The sequence below is a fragment of the Elgaria multicarinata genome, chromosome 6 (genome assembly GCF_023053635.1).
Source record: "Elgaria multicarinata webbii isolate HBS135686 ecotype San Diego chromosome 6, rElgMul1.1.pri, whole genome shotgun sequence".
In the NCBI taxonomy this organism is placed as follows: Eukaryota; Metazoa; Chordata; class Lepidosauria; order Squamata; family Anguidae; genus Elgaria; species Elgaria multicarinata.
Window position 1 is genome coordinate 101,712,694 of NC_086176.1, and position 20,958 is coordinate 101,733,651.

General features: G+C 43.0%; 1 long non-coding RNA gene across 1 annotated transcript; it reads right to left on the reverse strand.

The window, feature by feature from the left end:
• Positions 1 to 1,929: 1,929 nt before the first annotated feature.
• Positions 1,930 to 20,540, reverse strand: LOC134400360 (uncharacterized). The gene is made up of 5 exons (XR_010025576.1): positions 20,390 to 20,540; positions 17,947 to 18,173; positions 10,226 to 10,343; positions 4,192 to 4,278; positions 1,930 to 3,748 (listed from the first exon to the last, which is right to left on the reverse strand). It is a non-coding gene; the product is annotated as an uncharacterized LOC134400360 (long non-coding RNA).
• Positions 20,541 to 20,958: the final 418 nt, after the last annotated feature.

Here is a 20,958-nt window from a genome sequence, read left to right on the forward strand (position 1 = left end):
TGCATAGATTAGCACCTTAATAGCCATAGTTTGGCCACTAGGCTTCTGAAGCATGTTGCGCAAGATTTCCAAAAGCCACTGATCTTTAGAAATGAGTAGAAGGGAAGAATGGTCAAAATTGTGCAGTATTTTTATTTTATATTAAGTTTCCAGTATTTGTTACTGTCAAGGATAGCAATTGTGACCCATTAAAATGGTGGGTGGTGCTTTAAGTAGCATTTATTGTTGCTTGCTAATTTGTGCTATCCCTCTTTGCCCTTATTTAGAGTTTACGGATCCAAATATGGTTTCTTCCTTCTCTTTTTATAAATACCGATAAATAGTTTTACAACTTGTTGCGTGTTACTTTAGAAGAGAGACAAAAGAAACTTGAAATTGAGATAGGAAAGAAAGTAACTATTATATTCATGTCTACTTAGGAGTAAGTTCCACTGTGTTTAATGGGGCTCACTCCCGAGTGTGTGGGTGTTGGATTGCAGTCTGAAACAGGTTTATATTTCAAGCCAAAAATTTAAAATGTTTATCTCTAGAAGCCCGGATGTTAGGCTCTGTACAAATTATACAGATCGTTGTAATGCAAATAGACATTTTCTTTATTTTTTAAAACGCATAATCTCAATTTGCATTGTCTTTTCTGAGTCCAGTAGCTGAGATCTGGGGAGGGGAGATTCATGATTTGGAGCTATGGTCTCAGAACCAGAATGCATGATGCAGAAGAACTCCACTCAACGTTGGAGTCATTCTCAGAGCCCCATCACATCTCGGTCGAAATGCGCAGTTCCTGTCGCTTCTCGGTCGTCACTCCGACATCACTTCCTGAAATCGCTTCCTGAAAACAGGAAGTACTCAGGCCCATTCAGTCCGGTAGGAGAGAGCAGCAGAGGGACTTTTTCTGGTTTTTTTTGCCGTGCAACAAAGGCCAGAAGGGGCAGAAAATGTCATGTGAGCAACCCATGAGTGCCCAGTAATGAGCATGCAGTAAAACACTCGTCGGACGGAGCTTATACATAGGCCAAGAACATGCTCTCCATCCTTTATTGTAAATGGAAGTTGAGATTTTCAAGAACACAATACAGTTTCCACATCTGGTGTTCTGTCACGTTTATGAATGTGAAATGACATCAGAAAAACAGCTTAAGTACGGTTCTTTTATTAACAGTGGGGTGGGAGACCTGCAGTCTCCAGGTGTTGTTGGACTCTAATTCCTATCAGTCCCAGCCAGTATGACCCAATAGTAAAGGATAATGAGAATTATAGTCCAACATCTAGTGCGTTATAGGCTCCTAACCCTTGCCATTCACACTTATAACAGATCATTGGTGCTGTACTAGATATTGCTGAGCAGAACTTTCTGATCTGGAAAACCTGACTTTAATTCCTCTGGGCCTTAGGACTGTAACACAAAAATTAATTCAAATCCTAAAGTCAACTCTATTTGTGTGTGTGGAGGGGAGGGGGCAGGGAAATGTCACTGTACAGAAAATGGATTCGTGTGTGTGTGTGTGTGTGTGTTTAAAGGAAGAACTTGTACTCTTCTTTATCCAGCGACCTAATAAAATCAGACAGCATGAAACATCTGGCAGCTTTTTTTTCATGGGTAAAATATAGTTCAGTGTGTCATGAAGTACATCCACTCTACAAGGTTTGATGCACAGTGCTGTAAGCGTCAGAGGAACTGGAAAAAGAGCAAGTAGCCAACAAACCAATAAAAGGCACACTAGTATCCAAAACTAAAGCAAAACTGAACCTAGAATTACAGTTAAGTGCATTGCAGAAAGAGGTGTGTGTGTCCTGAACTTGCCATGTAACGTTCAGGCCTTGGAAGGCCCTGTGTCTGTCTGAAGGAGCCATAAATTACAGTGGAATTATTTGGCTTCCATTCACAACTTATTTATTTATTTATTTATTTATTTATTTATTTATTTATTTATTTATTTATTGCATTGCTATACTGCCCAATAGCCAAAGCTCTCTTGCTTACCTGTGCATCATGACTTGCTAGGATGCCTTTTTCATAGAATCTTGGGTTAGATCTGAGCTCATGGGTGGTCTGTCGTATAGGGTGTTGAAGGGCCGAATTCCATTCCAGAAAAGCTCTCGGGGGCCGCATGTCAGTGGGGGTTGGGGCTAAAGGGTCATGGGCAAAAGTCCAGCATCTTTTAGCTTAAAGCTCTTACTGCCAGTAACTAAAGATTAGGAGAGGCATGTCAACCTTTCCACATGGGGGAAGAACTGCACAGAAGTTCGGAAACTACGAAAATATTGGTGTGTTGTTTTTTTGGGGGGGGAGGGGAAAGTGAGACCAGGGAAAGGGAGCATGGCCATCTGGGCAACCCTGGTGGGCCATATTGAGCCCCCTGGCTTGAGTTTGTGCATCTCTGATGTAGCCATTATATCCTGAGTTGCACCAGAGTTTGATTCAATTCACCTCTGGTGCCTAATTGCAGCACATAGTTGAGTGGATGTCCTGGGTCAAAAAGTGATTTTTTTTTAGCAGATTCATGTTCAAACTTTGAAAAAGCACACATGCAATCTTATGCATGTTTAGACAGAAGAATGTCCTACAACTCCCAGCATTCCCCAACGAACAGTGCTGGCTGGGGGAATGCTGTGAATTGTAGGACATGCATAAGATTATGTCTTTAATCTGGTTCCCAGAGGCTCCTTAGCTGGTCCCAGGGCTAGCTGAAGGTTTGTAAGTGGCCCTGGCCTCTCTCCTGCTGGGCAGACATACCAGTAATGATGGACAGCACCAGTCGCACAATGGGAAGCAGGCAGCTTTGAGCCACCTGCCACTTACATTTCCCGCAAGGGACCAAATTAGTGTTCTGGACATTGTGGGAAATTTAAAATGGCAGGTGGCCCACAGTTGTTCTCTGCCAGGTAAAAACTGAGCTGGGTTAATGGGCGACTAGGATTGGGCCCAATCTGGAAACAGGTGGCAGCACCTTTGGGCCCTTCATATCTACCTGGGGATGTGGAGTGCTGATGGAGGGCCTGTGTGGCCACCACCTGAAGGACACTCCGTTATGCATCTCAACTAGCTTCTCTCATGTAGACTACAATTTGGGCAAAGGGCTCCCATCTGTATGAATAGGAGCAAAGGTGGTAGAAGCCCCCTCCCATTATGTACCTTGGTTGCTCACTTCCTTGTGAGAGCCAGGCAGGGTTGGCCCTACCGTTAGGCAGAATGAGGCGATTGCCTCAGGTGGAAAGTGCTAGGAGACGACAGTGGCAGCCTTCCAGCTGTTTCTCCTGGATTACCCAATTGTTTCCCTGTGTTGGTGGATAGATCTCTTGACCTGGGCCCCTTAAACCAGCTTGCTGCTTAGGTGTGGTGGAGGTCACTATCCCTTGGCAAGTGTTGAAGTAAATTTCAACCGCCAGTCCAGCCAGCTTCTGTTCAGGGGATGGGCCGCCATCTTGTCCTCAGGGAGCAAAATGTCTTGGGGTCACCCTTGAGCAAGGATATGGGTAAGAAAGATGTATCATTGGATGGTTCTGCCCAAACCTCTCTTGAATTGGAGGGAAAGGGTTCACAGAGCCCTTTGGTGGTGTTTTGGCAGGAATGAATCACAACAGTGGTACCTGTCTGGCCCTTCAGCTCTTTTGCAGTCCCAAAGGCATGACAAGCTCTTGATTCGGATTTTGTAATATGAATTGACTTGACAGTAAACTTTGTGGAGAGAGAGAGAGACTGAAGAAGCCATCTGACTTGGCTGCATATGCTGTTTTGTTTTGTATACTCCTAGCAAGGATACAAAATAGAGAATATTAAAGGTTATCTCACAGACTGTGATTTCTTCCCTCACCCCTCCAACCCAGAAGTCTCACATGAATACTGGCTCCCCGACATTTGCATGGCCTTAGTCTGCCAGGGGCTGAAGCTCCTGAGATTTGGGTGAGGGAGGCATTTTGCTGTATAAATGCATCAAATCGGTATGCAGATCCGATACAAAGCAATTACTCCGGAGAGCTGTCATGCCGTGGGCCTGTACAAGAGATAGGTTTGGGGTTGCAGCGTTGCATTCCCTTCCCCTCCTCAATGTCCATAGTGACAATGCTTGCTGTGACTTCAAAAAGTCAAACTCCCTGTACAGGCTCCGAGGTGGAGCCTGGGGAGAATCAGGCTCAAAGTCTGGCAGAAAATGGGATTTACTGGTTCTTCAGATCCCAGTCCTGGTTGGTTACCTGAAAGAACGTGCTTTTACAGGTCCAGCCAGTAAACATGGGCTGGTTTGCAGCCCGGAAGGGGAGGCTCCTCTGCTGCAGGCATTCCTTTGATAAAGAACAGAGAAAGCAAGAGAGCTATTAATAAGACTCTACCAGTAGGACCAGAACAGCACTCCTGTTCAGGGTTCCACCCAATGAACCCCACTTTTGAGGATGCTCCATTCCATTCCTTCCCTGTTCTGCCACTCAGTATTCTGTGATAGGGCTGTGCACAGCCTCAGGCCGAGGCCCCGAATCCGAGCCAAGGTGGGCTGATTCGGCCCACCTCAGTTCCAAGGTGGTTCTGGCTCAGCCTGAGGCGCCCTGAAGCCGATCGGCTCCAAAGCTTCAGGGCATCTCAGGCTGCTTTGGAGTGGCACAGCCCTATGCCTTACCTGCTGCTGCAAAGAAGAACAACCAGGCCGCGCGTGATTTTTAGATATCACGGGGGCTCTGAGTAATTAGTGACTGATCTATAGCCACCATAGTTTGAGGCCATAGAGGTACTAAGCTATTTAGTACCGCCGGCGGCAGCAGGTAAGTGGGGAGAGCGGGGAAAGGGAGGCTTCTCTGGGTACCGGCTGGGCAGCCAGCACCTAGAAAAGGCTGAGTTGCCTCGGAGGGCCTGAATCTTACCTCGGCTTCGGCACTAAGGCCAGGCGGTGCCATCCTGGAAGCACCCCAAGGCGAATCGGGCTGCTTCGGGGGCTCTGAACCGGCCTCCGAGGTGAATCGGGGGTTCCCTGCACAGCCCTATTCTGTGATCCTTAGCTTGTCCAGTCCTCATTGGATTATGACTGAGTTCCCACTCTCCTTAAAGTCTTTTTCTAAAGCTTTGTTTGATTGTTTTGTGCTTCTGGAATCCTTGGTGTTCCTTGTGATAGCCTCCCTCTTGTGCGCATGGGTGATGCATTGGGTATGTAAGGATAAGCACAAGGAGATGCTGCTTAAAATGTGTTTTTTTTTACAAGGACCCTAGTTCAAGTCCGTGAGCTACTTTCCGTCATGCATTATTCAGTGTTGATTGTTCAACAAAACTCAGGAGATCTGTCGCCTTCCCTTCTTCAATGCCAAGTCCCGGTCCCTCCTGCCCCAAGCCCTTTGCTGTCACTTCACAATGAAATGTAAGCAACTGGTGACTTGATGACGACGCAAAACCTGGAAATAACATTTCCCTTGTTGGATTCTCCTTACGCCACCCATAGAATTGGGGAGCATAAATACCCTGCCACTTAAGGCTCATCTACAAGTTCAGCAAAATTGCAATGAAGAAACTTCCCCGAGCTGTACTACTTCAGACTGCAATTTTGTGTGTGTGCGTGTTTTAAAAATGCTAACTCGCCTAAAAATATTTCCCTATGTGTAGAAAATTGGCACTGGGGATAATGCTTCCAGCCTAGCTCTTGCCTTGATGTGATATTTTTCTGTATAGGGAAGACTTAAAAAAAAAAAACACGGGAGAAGTTTTCAAAAAAAGAAGAATAAGAAAGAAAAGAAATGTAATCCCCACATCTGCAGTCTGAAGTGGAAGAAACTCAATCATGAGCTTATGCTAAACACGTCGCTTGGGCCTTAGTGTGCAAATTTAAGCAGATGTGCTTTGGAAGCTGATAACTTGGATGTGACCCCATGGGTATTCTGGCCCAACGCAAGGCTTGGAACGCTTTCGTACGACAGTTGCTCTAGCTGTAATGGGAGGTGGTGGTGGTGGTGGGGATAATAAGGCAGACTTCATTGGTCCTTGTGAGTGACCCCCCTCCTAATCAAAGGTGGCTCTCACTAAGCATTCCTCAACTCTATTTCTTTTGGGCAGTGCGCCTCCGTTGCAGTCAACAGTAATACATTGGCATAATTCTTCATAACAAATTATTTCATTTTATGGGCTTGCATCATGACCTAATACTTCAAAGAGATTTCACATATGGAGGATGTCTGGTTGCATTTGCTCATAATCAAGACCTCCATTGATTTTCTGCGTTTGGCTTCTTCATGGATGGATGAAGATACAATCCCTGTTCATGCTGATGCCCAACAGTATAAACTCTGTCTAAAAGCAATTTAGATCTTTTTATCTTAAAGATCCCGCCCTTTTGACATACCGTGTCCTCTCCGTAGCCAGCTGATAATATGGCCATTAAGGGCATCTTTTTTTGTGTGCTTCTTGATATTAATTCCTAACATTGTCTTGTTTTTTTGGCTCCCCGGATTTCAACGGGGCCTGCTGGAATGATAGGTGAAGGGGACATACAGAGAAACGCAGGACCTTCCAATCCAGGCCTCTAAGGTTTCAGGCTTCAAGGAAATGGTCATACAGAGACACAAACAAGTCAACTGCAAGCACAAGGAGGACTAGAAAGCGCATTACATAGCTAATACCTTTAGAAGGATGAAGCGATGAGTGCAAATCATACTGGCATTCTCAACAAATGGGAGATGTAAAGACAGAGCTGTAAATTATCCACATTTATATACCCTGACACAGAGCCACTGCAATATGTATGCTTTTGACAAATGCTGTATCCCTCAAAGCATGTGTCGCATGGATGTCTCTCTTCTGCTTAAACACAGGAAGCTGTTTTATAGGAGATCAGATTATGTGTCCATCAAGCCTGATATTGCCTGTTCTGACTGGCAGCTGCTCTCTAGGGTCTCGGGTAGGGATGCCGTGGTGTTGAACGTGGGCCCTTTTGCCTACAGAACATGTGTTCCACCCCTGAGCTGTGGCCCGTCTGGGCAGATAACTGTAGTTCCTCCTAGGTGTGTGTGAGAAGGCCACACCCTGCCAAAAGGCCGATATTGCATTGAGTCGCGTGTGCAAATAATGACTGACTGAAGTGAGTTTTATCATGGCTCAGCATTAACTGAAAGTTTCAGACACTCTGAAAACAGTTGCTCAGAGCTGTTTCTCGCTGACGGCCTCTTTTGCTGAGTCATGCCATAGGGTACAAATTGCTGTAGCCTTTTGCTTTCAGTTGTGCCCTGCTTGATGGATAATGAAGTCTGCAAAATCATATTAATCCTGCTCGACCTTCTACATGACTTTCAAGTAAGCATGCTTTGGATTTGCAGCCTAAGGCCACAATCCAATGTGGCGTAAGGACAGGTGCATGTAAGCCTTTTGATTTCATTGGGCTTCAGTGAGCCAAAGCCTTTTGGATTGTGTCCCAAATCGTGACTGGGAAAGAAGAGAGGAACCCTCCCGGTGCACAGAAGTCTGCTTTCTTGAGCCCAATGTGTTTTGAACTGTGTTCTTCCTTCATATGCAAAATCAAATATGTGTCTTTAGCCTCCAAACCTTGTAAACTCCTGTTCCTGCACTTTGGTGCCTCCTGGTCTTTTGTTTTCCAATAATTCCCACGGCCCTGCAAAAGGTTGGATTAAAAAAATCCAGGGGGGATCTACACTACTGCTTTTAAAGTGCTTTGAAAACGTTTTGAAAACGTTTTGAAACCTGTATATGCAGTGTGTCCTGGGCCCTAATGGTTGTCAAAACTGTTATAAAGCGCTTTAAAGCAGTAGTGTAGTTCCCCCCCCCCCCCCAGGTAACCATATGGTCATAACTTGGCAGCACAATTTTCTCTCTCTACCAAATTCAACATTTATCTGGATGAATATTTGACTGAATTACTTATAGCTTGTATAGCACAGTGGCTAAGAAGTAATTCCTGTTGAGTTCAATTGGGTTTATTTCAGAGACTGACCTGTGTATCAGGAAGTTTAACTCTCCTATGCCGTTAATTCACGAATGCTGCAGGTTTCTATCTATTTATCTGGGAATAAGCTCCACTGAACTCAACAGGAGTCAGTTGGCATGTATCGGATTGCACTGTTAAGTGGTCACAATTAATCCTGCCTCCTCCACACTTTCAAACATAAAGATAATCATACTGCAGTACCTCTGCGTCTAAGGGTTTCTGAGATGATGCTTGCTTTTTAGAAATCTTACATATTGTATGATTTTTGTGTGGTCATTTAAATAGTATCCTACATTCTTGCATCTGAATAAGAATGCACATTTCTTCCCACCTCCAAACTTTCTCTTAAGGCAGGTGGGGAGTTGGAATTCTTCTGTCAAGGTAATCCAAACCTGTCAAGGCTAATGTACTAATTATTCAGCCTATTACAAATTATCCTAGTCAAAAGAGGCTGGATGACAATGTTCCCTCTTGCCCCCTAGTTTCTGTGACCACATCTGGCATTGGCCATGGGTTTTAAGCCTACCTTTACAGATATGAGGGACTAGAAACTTGCTCCAAAACAGTAATGTTCTCGGTGCTCTAAATTCTGAGGCTCATACCAAACGTTTGTACGTATGGAGAATATATGCAGCTCTGAATTCTAAAGCAGGATATTTGTTGTTTATTCGTTCAGTTGCTTCCGACTCTTCGTGACTTCATGGACCAGCCCACGCCAGAGCTTTCTGTCGGCTGTCGCCACCCCTAGCTCCCCCAAGGTCAAGTCTGTCACCTTCAGAATATCATCCATCCATCTTGCCCTTGGTCGGCCCCTCTTCCTTTTGCCTTCCACTTTCTCTAGCATCAGCCTCTTCTCCAGGGTATCCTATCTTCTCATTATGTGGCCAAAGGTGAAAGAAGAAAGTGCAAAAGCTGGGTTGCAGTTAAACCTCAAAAAAACCAAGATTATGGCAACCAGCTTGATTGATAACTGGCAAATAAAGGGAGAAAACGTGGAGGCAGTGACAGACTTTGTATTTCTAGGCGCAAAGATTACTGCAGACGCTGACTGCAGCCAGGAAGTCAGAAGACGTTTACTTCTTGGGAGGAGAGCAATGACAAATCTTGATAAAATAGTTAAGAGCAGAGACATCACACTGACAACAAAGGTCCACATAGTTAAAGCAATGGTATTCCCCGTAGTAACCTATGGCTGCGAGAGCTGGACCATAAGGAAAGCTGAGCGAAGGAAGATAGATGCTTTTGAACTGTGGTGTTGGAGGAAAATTCTGAGAGTGCCTTGGACTGCAAGAAGATCAAACCAGTCCATACTCCAGGAAATATAGCCAGACTGCTCACTTGAGGGAATGGTATTAAAGGCAAAACTGAATGATTTAGCTGCTGTTAGCATGGTGCCGAGTAGAAGTGCTTCACTCTTTGGAGCGTGTATTTACAGTTGCGTGCTAGGAAAGTGTATTGCCTTGTCATTGAAGAATGTTACATCTCCAGTGCTGTGAAGCATAGCTTTCAAGTTAAATGGGACAGAAGAAGCTTGGAGTGTCACTCATTCCTTCTTTCCAGAGGGTGATCTTGACATAGAAGCTTGCTCTTGGTGGAAACCTGCAGCATGTATTAATGACACAAGAAACCTCTGGCACAACAAAGGCCTGGGACTGTTGAGCATAGTAAAAAGGCGAGGGAGGGGGAACCATGACAGAGGTGTCCAAAATTATGCACAGTGTAGAGAAAGTGGATAGAGATGTTTTTCTTCCTTTCCCATAATACTGGAATCCAGAGTCATCTCAACATGCTGAATGGTGGGAGATCCAGTACTTCTTAACACAGCCCACAGTTAAACTATGGAACTCACTACCGCAAGATGTAGCGATGGCCACCATTTTGGATAGCTTCAAAAGAGGATTAAACACATTTATGGGGGATGAGGTTATCGATGACTACTAGTCATGACGGCTACATATTCGCTCTAGTATTGGAGGCAGTATGCCTCTGTACATCAGTTGCTGGGGAACATGAATGGGAGGTGCTATTGCACTCATGCCCTACTTGTGGGCTTCTCATTGGGGCACATGGATGGCCACTCTATGAACAGAATGCTGGACTAGATAGACCCTTGGTGTGATCCAGCACAGCTGTTCTTACGTTCTCTTCTAAGGAGCTTCACGTTTGTGAGATGGGTTTAGCACTTCAGCTGCCTAATTGAAGAGTGAATAAACATAGCATAGCAAGCAATATACAAAACATAATGAGCAACTACAAATTAATAGCTTGTTAGTGAATAACTACAAATTAATAGCTTGTTAAAGAAATGAGTCACCCACCTTCAGCTTCGTTGTTTACTTTGTTTCGAGGAGGTCTGCACAACTGCACTAATTCAGTCCCCCCCCCCAGTAAGAGCTAGAAGGGGGGGTCTGTGCTTTTGTCATTTTTCTGTGTTATCTAATAAGATATAACGGATAGCAATTTTAAGTATCATATAACGGATAGCAATTTTAAGTATCTGCAATGTGTGGGATGTTTTGGAATGTGCTTGCTTATATCTGAAAGTTATTATGTTGAGAAACATTTTGCGTGACTTAACATTTCATATGATCTTGATCAGGAGGTCTTATAACTCTGACAACAATTATAACTAGTGTTCACATACCCAAAAATATAATGCTATTCCCCCCCCTTTTTGTGTTGTGCATCTTTATGCTTTACAGCCTACTTCAAGTGACTAATAATACTAAAGAACATCCATGTTAAATGTAATTAGGCTAATTTTTAGCTCTCTCAGCACGGAAGGCAGATGGGATACTCTAGTCCACAGCAGGGTGAAGTAACTACTTCAGCACTTTAGGGATCTGTCCAAAATAATTAATAATCTCAAGTTGGGTAAGAAGTCATGTTGACCTTATGCTGGAGAGAGTAGTGTGAAACTGAAATCTTGCTGATTAATCACATCATTCGTATGTATCTGTAGCCTGGAAGTACAGTTGTTGGTAGCAATGTGGCATAGTTTGGAACATGATGTTATTAAGCTAGTTCGCATGTTACATACCATTCAGGTTTAGTAGATAGTGCAGGTTCTTGTTTATCTGCATAACCAACAAAAATAAAAATAACCAGGACTGTGCAAGTCTCATTTTTGGATCCTTCTTTTTCAGAGTTCATTTTAATGCACAGATAAAACCACACTTGATCCCCTTTTGATACTACTTTGCACATTATATATTTTTCAGACTATGGAGATACATCACTTCTTTCTGCAACTGCAAAATTGGGAAATATATAAATTTGTCATTAGACAAATGATGTCATTAGACATCAGATAATATCACTGAAGGGATAGTGGGGCAGATAAAAAGCAGCATTCTGCTGATTTTTAAAATAAGGGATAGCTAGGGTTTCTTTTCCTGGCTGTGCAACGGTTAGAAATCATGGGTTAAACATTTTCATGTTTTCTCTGTATAATAGCAAAAAATGTCACCTGTTCCACATTTGTTAGGCAGATGAGCTTTACTAATGGAAAGTAAGGAGGCTTTGGCTGTGTGTGTGTTAAAGGCCTCTGTATATTGTCCAAGCTTGTTCATGTAGCCCCTCCTCTGCACCTCCCCCTCCCCCTAGCTCTTAATGGCTCTAGACAGTCTACACTAGCACTGTACCTATACAGTACATTGGTCCAGAAAAGGGCTCATTCCACATTGAAAAGACTTGACAAAAACCTGATCAAATAAAGGTTGACACAATCTGGATATCTTGACCTAGTATTGAGACCTTTCCCCAAAGGTGAAGATCTAGTCCAGGTTGATTCAAAACTGGCAAATCTTGACACGTACAGAGAAATGGTCATCTGAATCCAGTTCGATTCCATTTCAGACTGGGTTTAGACAACGCAATAGCCAATGGTGGTTTAAATAGTCAATGTTTGGTTGTTTAACCCACTGTGGGTTATTGTGTTGTGCATCGGGAGTTTTTTTATTCATGGGTTGGTTATTTGGCTGAAATAACCAACACAAATAACCGATGCTGTGCAGAGTAGGCTATTTGAACCACCGTGGGTTATTATTATTATTATTATTATTATTATTATTATTATTATTATTATTATTAATTTATATAGCACCATCAATGTACATGGTGCTGTACAGAGTAAAACAGTAAATAGCAAGGCCCTGCCGCATAGGCTTACAATCTAATTGAGTTATGTTGGTTATTCCTCGACCACTGTTGGTTAATTTGTCAGCCACAGAATTGCAAGACAAGAGCAGTCAAAGCAGCGGCTGCCACTCTAGTCCAGCAGCAATGGGTGATTGGATACTAGTGGGAGGGCTGAGTGAGTCAACTCAGTGTGGACTAATAGTCAACTCATTGTTGATCCTAATCCACACTACGGTTGATTGTCATGTTTTGTGTAGAGCACCCCCTAGGTAAACAACTGTCGAGTTGATTAGTACCCCACTGTTGACTATCGTGTTGTCTGAACCCAGCCACAGCCTGTTCAGAACAGACTGGCCAAAATCAGCCCAAGACTATAGAGTAGAGCTGTTGTATTGTTGTTGTTTTGGAAACCCTGTTACGTTTAGGGTTGATGCATACTACAGTAGATATCTCTCTGGGGGTCAACAGTTATGAATGGTACCTAGACTGAGGATAGGACAGGAGCTGGAACTCAAGGTTGGGTCTTTGCCTATTTTGGATTAAGGCAAAGAATATCTAGTAGATAAATATTGAAGGAAAACAAAGCTGCCATCATCTGATGAATGGTGCAATAAAATCTGGTATGTTACGATTTATGTTGAAATTGTCTGCAACTTTGAAGGTGCGAGATAGTCAGGTCAATGCATTATTATATAACATGTGTTCGGAGAGATTTTGGAATATGTTGGGAAAGTGTTCCAGTCCTTTCCATACTTAATTTCCGTTTAATTCAGTGGGGCTTACTTCTGAGTAGACATGGATAAGGCTGCACCACATATTTCCTAAAGAAAACAAGGGTGATTATATAATATTGTTTAGTCACATGTGTGTTAAAATGAATTTTTTAGTCTTTTGGCAAATGGCTCCTTTTCTCGTTTTAAAATCTTGTCCCTTGTACTGTTTTTATCTCGGGTATATATGATGAAAGTCTGTCTTCCCATTTTACTTTTTCTTTCATAATAAAAATAAAGGATAGAATGCCCAGGTCTGAGTGGTATATACTGGGCAACTTTGAGCTTTGAGACTTCTTTTCCACCAATGTTAAGCCTTGGGGGAGACAATTTTTGTAATGGTCTTAGTTTAAAATAGATTAATGTTTTCCCTTTTTATAGTTTGTTTTCATTTTGGAAGATCTTTATCCTAGTTTCTAAAAACCTTAATAACTAGAAAGCTTATGTATGGCACTTGGCAAGACTTTACTCTTTCAGACTTAGACATTTGATTGGGTGGGTGGGGGGAACTTGGCACAGAGTGAAAAGTGTGAATTGATATATAAATTATTAAGATAAACACAAGCTTGCTGAAGTCCAGGAAGGGGAAAATGACTGGTGAGTCACACTTCCTTTTCAACATTTGTATTAATTTTTAAGCAGACTAGTTCCCATTTCCCCACTCCCCATTCTTTCGAGGTTTTTTCCTTCGATTTCTCCTACAGCCGAAACCCAAATGTATCTAACTGGAAGTACATCCTATTGGATACAGTTGAACTTATACTAGGGGTGAGCAGCTTGTGGCCCTCCAGAAATGGCTGGACTGCAACTCTAATCAGCCCCAGCTAGCATAGCCAGTGGTGAGGGGTCATAGGAGCTGCTGTGCAACATCTAAATGGACACACGTTTCCCACCTATGTACTAGAAAATAAGCATAAGGGTAATACTTAAGCTTTCTAAATAAACGTAGAATTGATGTTACAAAGTATTTGCAGGGAAATACTTGGGCCAGGATCAGAACTCACTGGCCAAACACCTGCTTTGCACGTGGAAGCTACCAGGTTCAATCCTTGGCATCTCCCGGTAGAGTTGGGAAATAGCCCTGTCTGAAACCCTGGAGAGCCCCTGTACAAAATATTGGGCTAAATGGACCAATGGTCTGAGTATAAGGCAGCTCACTTTGTTTCCTAAGTATAAATAGGTTTGTAACATTAATCTCGGACTGGTGCTAAACAGAGGGCATTGCAAAGTTATCTTTGCTTTTCAAATGCATCATCCTTGCTTGAAAGTTTATGCAGCGATAGAAGTTTGAGAACACCCTTGGTAAGGAATAGTTGTAGATGTGGCTGGCCTCTGAAGATCTTTTGAGCAGATTCAGATTCTTCAGGAAGCGATTTGAAGAAGATCAGTATGGAGAAGTCTTAAATTTGGGGACACTATAGATATGTTACAATAGTGTCTCCAAACGTGATGAATATCCGCATTAACAAGTGAATATTGATAGTTCCGGGTGAATGCTGTGAATGTTCGAAAACCTGGAGGTATACCATTGATGGTTGACATCAGCTAATTGCAACTGCCTGCATTTAATGATATACGGGTAGCAAATGGAGAAATTATATATACTGCCCCCCCAAAAAATCCGCCCCCCTCCACAAGGGGGAATGTTTTTAACCTCCTTGTGGGCAGAATTTTGTAGGAAATTCATGTGCCTAGGGAAAGGTTTAATCCTCTCCTCCGAGACCCAGATTTGGGCTGCATGCATTTACACTAGCGTAAAAAACCCACACAGCCTAGTCTACACACTATGCAAGTAACATAACAGGTAGTTTGGCTCTGTGCATCTCAGACACAAACTAAGGTTTTTTGTCATATGTGTATATTACATCCTCACATTACATTATCAGCTGTAGTTGGGGGAAAGAAAAATATGCCCCCAACCCCGAGAGTTTTCCTCTGTTCAGACCATTCAGAGACAGCAATCTGCTTAACAAAGGGAAGACCACATTACCCCAGTCCTTTTCCGGCTTCATTGGCTGCCAGTCTAGGTCCGAGCCCGATTCAAAGTGCTGGTATTAACATTCAAAGCCCTAAATGGCTTGGGGCCAGGCTATCTGAAGGAACGCCTCCTCCCATATGTTCCTGCCTGGACCCTAAGGTCATCCTCAGAGCTCCTTCTTCGTGAGCCCCTGCCAAAGGAAGTGAGGCAGGTGGCTACCAGGAGGAGGGCCTTCTCTGCTGTGGCACCCCAGCTGTGGAATGAGCTTCCTAAAGAGGTTCGCCTGGCACCTTCACTATACTCTTTCAGACTCCAGGTGAAGACTTTTTAATTTTCTCCGCATTTTAGCAGCCTAGCAACTTAATTTTAACTTTGCTGTTTTAAATTTGTATTTTAAATCTGCATTAATTTCTGCATTGCTGCTCGATTTTATCCTGGTTGTGTTTTTATATTGTATTTTATATTATGCTTTTATACTGTTTGTTTTATATTTTGAATGGTGTTTATGGTTTTAATTTTTGTAAACTGCCCAGAGAGCTTCAGCTATTGGGCAGTATAAAAATGCAATCAATCAATCAATCAATTAGTCAATCAATCAAGATATGGTTAGGTAGGGATGAGTGCATTATTTCTGTCTCTCTGTGTGAGACCATTTTGAATGCATTTGTTTCGGGTTCCAAAACGACCAAGGTGAACCATCACTTTTTCAATATTGAATTGCTTTAGTTGTTTTCTTAAACTCTTGATTTAAAGCATCCAATCTGCCATTTTAGTGCATCACACTTTGAACAGGACAGACAGACAGCTTCTCTTCCCTCCATCCCCCCAATATTGGTCCCTATTAATATGTACTATTCCAGAACAATATATCAATTTTCATTGTAAATCAAATGGAAGGAAGAAGTTGAGAGATGTGAAGGAATTTCATGTCTTGTGGTGTTTCTTTTGTAGCTGCTAGGTTTTAAGTAAGGAAGAAATTTGCTTCTGCCAAATGTAGGTTTTTCCTGTTCCTTGTCATTTCTAGCTGTTCTATTTTTTTTTGGGGGGGGTGCATCTGCCTCTCCAATTCATTATAAAGAACAGGCAGCACTAAACCTTCAAGTCTGAAATCTGTACAATATCATACTGTCTGAGCCAGCTTTTTATCTTCCTGTCTAAGGATTAACCAGCTCAATAGTCAGACTTTGTGTTACCTGCAGTGGTAAAAATCTAACAGATACTAAGAAATGTATGGATTTTCTTAAATCTGTTCTGCCTGTGTTTCGCAGATGGTCAGGCGTCTTTCGTTCCGTTGTCTGCTCTTTGATGGAATTAGAGTTTTCAAAACCACAATTCTGTTCAACTTGTACTAATGCATATTAGTGCTATTGCACACTTACACTAATGAAAATTAGCGCAAATCCCCCTCCTTCGAGAGTGAAAAATGGTCCACAGTTCCATGGGATCTGCATGACTTGGAAAAAGCCGGTCCTCTGCGGAATCCGCAGGTGGGATTCATAAAAATCCAATTAATTTGAATCCATTGCAGATTTCTCTGACGTCCCTACAGATGTTGGCCCCTGCTACCCTTTTCTTCCTTACCTACCCAATAATAGAGAAATGACTGGTGGAAGACTAGTCACCGGTATTGCTTTTTATCACAAGATTAGGAGCTTGGATAAAAAGTCTGTTTTTTCTGGGGTTTGAGACAGGCAATGCTTTTGAAGAGAGCTTGAAGTCATTTGAGGCATTTCCAAAATTCCCTCCTTCAGACCTTCTTCCGCTCTCTGGAAAAATATAGGACAGTATTTTAATTTAATGTTTTAAGCTTAACTCGTGTGGCGCAGAGCGGTAAAGCAGCAGTTTCTGCAGCTGAAACTCTTCCCACGGCCTGAGTTTGATCCCAGCGGAAGCTGGTTTCAGGCAGCCGGCTCGGGTCGACTCAGCCTTCCATCCTCCCGAGGTCGGTAAAATGAGTACCCAGTTAGCTGGGGGAAAGGTAATAACGGCCGGGGAAGGCAACAGCAAACCACTCCGCTCAGGGCCGGTGCTACCATAGAGTCCACTCAGGCGGCCGCCTAGAGCGCCAAGGTAAGGGGGGGTGCCAAATGACACACCCGGAAGCCGCTCTACCACAGCGGCTCTGAGAGGGTGGCTTCCAGGCACGCTGTTCTGAAGCCGCTCCCCACCGCCAGCGTCCTGGCTTCGCTTTGGCTGGGCGGGTGAGATGGCGCCCTGCGCCTAGGTACGCTGGGGTGGGTGGTGGGTGAAAGCAGCTCACCTGCCTAGGGCGCAAAATAGTCCAGCCCCAGCCCTGACTCCGCTATAAGGCCTGCCAAGAAATCGTCAGCGAAAGCTGGCGTCCCTCCAAGAGTCAGTAATGACTCAGTGCTTGCACGAGAGGTTCCTTTCCTTCCCTTTAGTTCTTGGTTCTTCTGCCTTTACCCTTTCCTGAATACAGAGTGAATACCTTCATGGTGCCACCTTTCTTCTTTCATATCCCTCCTCAAAGCCCTTTTAATCCTCATTTCAAAGTGTAAACAAATTTTAAGTATCTGTAACTGCTTTTTCTCACATTCATTCAGTGTTTGGTTTTTCTTTCTGCTTTTTTCACTTCATTATGTAGATATTGTATTTTTAAGAAATGCCTGCCCAACAACACAACACCCACCCAATGAAGTCAAAAAGCAGATCAGCAAGGCTAGGCTGATACCCAGTAATCTACTACAGGACAGGCCCAGAAGAGAAAGTGTCTGCGACAGCTCCCAGCTAAAACTACTTCAACATTTTATCAGTGATCTACAGACCACTCTGGTAATGACAGCTTCCCTCTCATAGGTGGACAGCTTGCCCTTGCTTAATAACAGCCCCCTACTCTAACATAGCTATTGACTAACATCAACAGGCCACATAATAAAAACAGAAACCTATGGATCAGTTCCTGCAACAAACCCAGATTCTAACTTTGTCCCTATATCCATTTGGGTGATGCTGTTACAGGATCTATTTTCGTTTATTTCTTTTTAAAGTTTTGAGTATCACCTTTCAGCGCCAAAGGCCCCCAAGTTCACTTACAACAACCATTAATAGAAAACTACTCAATATAAAACAACAATATAATAATGGAGGCATAAAAACCACAAATAATAATAATAATAATTTTTTTTCTTACCCGCCTCTCCATCCTGATCGAGGTGGGGAACAAAAACCCGGCTCTCTATGGAACAGCCTGTCTTGCTATGAACCTATCCAGGAGTCCTGTTCTGTAGGAGAGGCCCTTTTGAAGGCACCGTTAGCCGCAGAAGCCCATTGGTCAAGCACGTGGTAAAGGCTTCCTCCTGTGTTTCCAAACTGGAAGGCACGCACTCAAGAACTATGATGAGTTCCTATTCTCTGTGCCTTTAGAAAGGATGTAAAGACAAATCTTTTAATTTAGCCTTTTAAAAACTACAGTTTTTAATGTTTTCGTGTCTTTATTGTTTTTATTTTTATTGTGCTGAGGTTTTATTGTTTTAAATTCTGCGCACTGCCTTGATGGCTTTTTAGCCGATCAGCTGTTCTAGAAATGCCAATGATAAATAATACTTGTATACAAGAATACAGTAGTGTAAGATTTACAGCTAGAGGTCTGCCAGGCCGATCTTGCTCATTTTTGTTTAAAACTGAAGCTTGAGCTGTATAGAAATGTAGGAAATTTTGAAACTTTGAAAAAGTTTAAAGCTCAAGCTTTGGGCCGCTTGGGAGGCGAGAGGGATATGAGGCAAAGGGGAGGCTAATGCATAGGCCCCACATTGTGCATTTAATGTAACTTGTGACACAGTGTGTGTAGGTGTGTGAAATAATCCTTACTCCCGTGAGCTCTCAGAATGCTGGTCCAATGAAAGGACAGAATGTGGGAAAGGGGCTGAAGAAAAGTCAGGAGGTGATAGTGAGAGGAGGAGGAAGAGAAGCTGAGGAGGAAGAGAAGCTGAGGAGGAAGAGAAGCTGAGGAGGAAGAGCTGAAAGGACACCAGAAGGAGAAGAAAGAGAAAAACAAAAGGGAGGGAGAATGAGAAGAGAGAGAAAAGCATATGATTATCCTATCGTTCCCAGACTACTAGCCCCTGTGGCAACACAGGATTTACACTAGTAAGAAAATTTGGCACTGGATAAAACCAATCTGAGTAGCAGGGGTAAAGTTTCATTGAAATCAAAGGCAGGTGGCCACCTGTGAATTGCCGAAAAAGAGGACACCTATTTGCATAAAATTTGTATGTGCTAATTCATATGTATAGATGCAAATTTAGTAATAATTATTATATTTTAAATAGAAAGGCAGTACATCTCATCATAGTATAGAAGACTGTGACCAGGTGACCTGTGTACCTTGTTCAGTCTGGTGTCCAGGCGCTGTTGATAGGCAACTTCAAGGGTTGTTTTGCTCTTTCTTCTGATGGTTCTTTATGTTTTTATTGAACTTGGACTGGACGGCCCTTCATTTAGAGGAAGTCTTCAAACAGAGGGCAGCCCTCTGGCAGCCCTTCAAGTAGAGGGCTGTCCTCTGTGAAATAAGACATGTGGCCACCCTAAGGTCTGGCACGCCAGCAAAGATGAGGCTGGGTGAGCCTCTCTCTATTATTTATTTATTTATTTTCTATTCTGCCCCATAGCTGAAGCTCTCTGGGCAGTTTACATAAGAGGTAGTGAGGTAGGTGCACCATCTGCGTGCTGCTATTGAAAGAGCTCAATCCTGCATTCCAGCCAAATGCACCTCAGAAGGCAACGGAATGTGGAGCAGGATCTTGGAAGACAACATTCATCTGGTAGATAAATTTATGCATGAGAAGGTGGTACCCTGTTTCTAGTCCTGCTAACATAATCCACAACATCAGGCACTTATTCACCTGCTCATTGTTCAGTGTGTTATATCACCTGCAAGCAACGCATTTTTCCTTTCTACATAAGAGGAACATGTTAGTCTAACATTGAAGTCTAAATAGACCCACATCTGTCATCAGAAATGGCTGCATTCAGAAACCAATGAAAGATCTTCTCAGTCTCTTGGAACACTGAAAGCTGCTGTGACACCAACAAAGGAACTTCAAAGGGAGACTATGGGGTGAACGTGCTGCATTAGAACTTCTCAAGAAGTTTGATTCTATCTGTTTAGGCTTGAATCAAGATCATGGTTTCCTGTCCATCTGGAGATTTTAATTAACTGAACACAGTCATGCTAGCATTATCACCAATTACAGCTGTTTTGAATTATCTCAAGCTGTTTCACTATCTCAAGCTTTACTTAGAATTACCACAAACTGTACTTCTTTGCATTGTATTGTTCTTTGACCCCACTGCTTACAATTATTTACCCTGTATGTGTGTGCGTGTGTGTGTGAGAGAGAGAGAGAGGGGGGAGGGAGGGGGGGATACATAAGTTCCTATATATGCCAAGTAAGGATAACATTTCATGCATCTGAAGTGGATCAGAGTTCACAAAAGCTATACCGGAATAGATCGGTTTGATTTTAAGGAATCACAAGCTTCTTTGTTGCATATACTATATAATACATATTGTAAATCATCTTAGCATTCTAAATCAGTACGCAAGGTAAAAAGATAGCAACTCGATTGATCACCAAAGCCTCCTATATCACATCATCAAATTAGCGAAGCGTTGAATTCATCCTCACTCTCCACGGTCTGTTTTCAAAATTCCTTTATCTCTTCATTGGCATTCTCATCTCCATCAAATAGTTACCAGTCTTCTTGGAAGAGATGGGTTTTCCGTTTGCGTGTCAAGATTGGTTTCTCAAGTGTTCTGCATTCCCCACCCCATTACCGTAAATGCTAGTGTTGTTGATTGCAGAATTAATCATTTACCGCCCCACCAGGCCCCCTTTGCCAGTAGTTTACTCAAGACTTTAGCACCGTGTGTCCAGAGTCCCTTCTGATGGGGACACAGCCATGACCTTTGTATTGTCTGTTAGGCAAGACCTTGACTAGCAAGGGAGAATAAAACTCTTCCTTCTAAGTATCAACTAAAGGCAGGATCACATGTGTGAATTTATGTCACACAGTTACTGGACAGTTGATGACAGCTGAATGTGTGAAATGGCCCCTTTGAAACTCATTGGATTTTAGATGACCAGGGATGTAGAAATCATCAAAACCCAAGATCATTGAGGTTCTCTGTGTCCCACCTTGA